This window comes from Curcuma longa, chromosome 2 (genome assembly GCF_044706935.1).
Source record: "Curcuma longa cultivar G26 ecotype Majalengka, Jawa Barat chromosome 2, ITB_CL_G26_1.1, whole genome shotgun sequence".
Lineage (NCBI taxonomy): Eukaryota > Viridiplantae > Streptophyta > Magnoliopsida > Zingiberales > Zingiberaceae > Curcuma > Curcuma longa.
In genome coordinates this window covers 16063950-16067704 of record NC_133862.1, presented here as the reverse complement: position 1 = coordinate 16067704, position 3755 = coordinate 16063950, and positions in this window count along the sequence as shown.

Sequence of the window (3755 nt, the reverse complement as noted above, 5' to 3'; positions counted from 1 at the left end):
CTTAGTCGTAAATAGCCCCTTTGGCTATTTATATGCCTCTGCGTAGCCGAGGTACTTATCTTATATTATATACAGTTAGTCTACGCCAAAGGGGCTATTTATCCCTACAATCTGAGAAAAGTTGAACGTTGAATTTCATAAATGCTTCAAGGCACAACTAGAGTAGGTTTCATTATTTTGATTTGAGTTGAATTGCCTCTTTAGATTTACTTTGATACTTTGTTTCAGTAGTCTCATTTCTAGATTAGCAACTTGCATTTTTCATTAACTCACCAATTTTGAATTACATTTCATTCCAAAACCCCAAAACCCATTTATATCTAAAAAACCCAAAAAGAACGACATCGAAAGCTCAATTCACGCAATTGTCTACTAGTCCTTGGAAAAATACGACTCGAGGCCCCTATACTTCATTTATTTGAATTTATTATGGGTTTTCGATAATTTAAATCAATTTGCAACCCTACTCGTGACACATTATCAAATCTAGGGTTGTCACTCAGTCGGTCCTTGTGAAGAGGAGACTTTTGATGCAGTGATAGAGATGCCTAATCCGGAAGCTCCTATTTTTGAACTAACCCTAGAAGCTCATTCTCATTCTACTATCTATGAGACTAGGTCTAAAAAGAGGGCTAGGGATAAAAGTGTTAATGCTTCACTAAGCCTATCCTATTTGAACAAGAGTGTCCTCCTATTAGTGTTCCAGAAGTTCTTATTGATGTTTCTGAAGTGACTCCCTTGGAGGCTATTCCTTTGAGATCAGTTCCTTCTGAGACAAGGACCAAAAGCAGGCATGATAAGGGCAAGTCTCCAGTCACATATTCTACTTTCGCGGCATCTATTCCACGTGACCAGGAAACCCTTCCTCCTATTCCCCGTCCTCCTAAGGTTCCTCGTAGCCACCCTATCCTCGAAACACCGGGTCATACATTAGTAGGGGACTTTCGACATTATGAACTGGAGGTTTTGCCTCGTTTGTCCCCTGAGGTATTATGTGAACACATGAATGGTTCACTTGCTAAGGTAAGCATCCCATCTATTTGTGTCCTAAGGTTTTCGTTATTCATATGAGCACTAACTTGTTTAACTTCTCCATACTTTTACTTAGGTATTGAAGTAGTGTCAAGAGCTCAATCGTCGGGTTCCTTTAATGCAGTCTACCAATAGAAGCCTAGAGGCCCAAGTATTAGAACTACAGGGTCAACTAAGGGACCCCTCCTTGGAGGTGGAGTTGGTGCGAGTTCAGGCTAGCGCAGAAAAGGCTCGCGTCGAGAGTGAAGTATGAAGTAACCAAACTGAGGTTGGAAATGGAATGGTTGAAGATAGACTCTGATCTTAGGATTGCTCGGCTTCTTCAATTGGAGCAGGATTTGGAGAAAAGCCATCTATCTTTTAAACTATCTAAGGAGGAAACGGCCAAGGCTTTGCAAGGAGCTCAACTTCTTAAGGAGACCCAAGTCAAGTTAGAGGCTGAGCTGTTACTCAGCTAGCAACAACAGGGAGATCTTCTCCAAGCTTTAGACGAGGCAACTGCCCGGGGACAAGACCTAGCGCTTCAATTGTCTGAGGAGAGGAAACAACGAGAGCAGGCATCTAGTGATAAGGAAAAGGCCCTATCTGAATTGGAACTCCTCAAGAAATAGCTAGCTGACCTCCAAGAACAGGAAGAGGTGCGATGGCAAGAGAAGAAAGAACTATTTTTGAGCTCTTCAGAATTCCAAGAATTATTAGGGATTAAGACTAGTAAGATGCTCAAGTATGATTTTGAGGGCACCGGCAAGCAATTCGTTCAATCAGGTTGATACCTCGGGGAGCAGATCTGAGCTTTTTGAATCCTGAGAAGGTTTGGGATGACCTGCCAGAGTCTGAGAAGCAAGACCACTAAATTCCTTTTCTTAATATCATTCTGATAATTTTTTGGATTGTTCACACTGGTTGATGTTGTCATAAGATTTGCACAGCCTCCTTATGGGGAGTAATACTAATCCTTGTACTGTTTATATTTTTTGCTTGGTTGCTACCGTAGCATCAATGATAGCTTTTTATCATTGGTCAGGCTAGCATTCCTACCTTAGGACTTAATAATTCTACTCTTCCAAAGAAATTTCATAGCAGCAGGTTAGTACTAATGTATGATGTTATTTGGAAAAGATACTAATATTCTTCCAATGTGGGGGCTTCTCCTAAAGCGGATTACCAGCTTTCTTGTTGTTCTGGCTACAACCTTAGTATTTGCCGTGACTATTGTTTCCAAGGTTTTGGCTTGACTATTTGACTATAAATAATCAAGAAATTTTCCTTTGAGGTCAGGTCAGTGCTTACTAGCTGAATAGGGTACCATGGGCCGGTTCTAACCGTTGGATTAGCTAAGTGAGTGAATTATGAATGTCTAAATGTGCATCGCCTTGGCAGGTCCAAATAGGTTAGGTTCAAAAGACTAAGGGACTGCTATAGAAAGGGTATACAAGTATCAGCCGAGGTTTGGTGCATTTCAACAAGCTCAACTACCCAGGCTCGGGTAACATTAGTTATCTTAAAAGGTCCCAACGTGCTTCCTTAAGTCTTGGCCGAGCTTGCTGGGGAGCTACTTATGTTTCCATATGTCATGGCCAAGCTTTCTCAGATCTTGATGTGTTTTATTTTAGGCGTCTGAGTGTTTCTACTTATGCCCGAGATGGTATGAGTAAATAGCTGAGTTCTCCTATTAATGTTTACAAGGACATAGCCCTGAGGTCATCTATTGAGGCCGGAATCATTTCAGATGTAACGCCCGAAAAATCTCAAAAATAATTTTAGAAATATTCTATGATTTTTTTGGAATTTTAGAATATTTTTCTGGAATTTTTAGATTAGCGGAAGTAGCAAAATTAAATAGGAAGAAAAAATATTCAAAACGAGATTCGAACCCACAACCTATAGGAATCTGCAATTCTTTAGATATTTCCAATAACCAAAAACACAACAGATTCGTTCCGAAAAAGAAGGAACCGAAATTTAATTATAGGTCAGTTAGGTCTAGGAATCACTTAATATAAATAGGAGGCTTAAGAGAGGGTTTTGATTATCTTCGAAGACCCTTCCCTCCCCTCTCGCCCAGAACGCCGTCGCCCTCTTTTGTCCTCTCTCTCGGCGTCCCAAACCCGAAGAACAAGGAGTCCGTCCCCTAGGATTACAAGGAAGGCTTCTGGAGAACTTCTTCTACAAGGACGCTCCTCTCCGCGATAAGAACGCGTAGATATTGGAAAATCGCTAAAAAAATCTTCTTCTCTAACGGAAGAATTGTAAGGAAATTAGCGCAGAAGGTAAGTACATCTCACCTGCAGTATAAGTTGTTTTCGTATTGTTCTTTCGCATGATTATGTTAAGCTTTCCATGACATGATTTCTGTTAAACATGAATGTATTTATATGTATGCTCTTTCCATGACATGATTTATGTTAGACGTGAATGTATTTATGTGTTCTTCCTCCAGTACGATTCATGTTAAAATAGGAATATATATATGTTCTTTCCATAGCATGATTTAGGATTTAACCATAAATATGTAAATTATTCTTCCTATTTAGGATAGAAGTAAAGCATGATAAATGATTGATGAAAGGACAAAGATATAGTAAGTAAAAGTATAAGAACTTGATATGATATGTAAAGAAATGTATTTTACTTTTAAGAGGCGGGTATCGGGCCAAAGGTTCGCCCATAATGAATTCCGGGCCAAAGGTTCGCCCATAAGGAAAGGAATTCCAGGCCAAAGG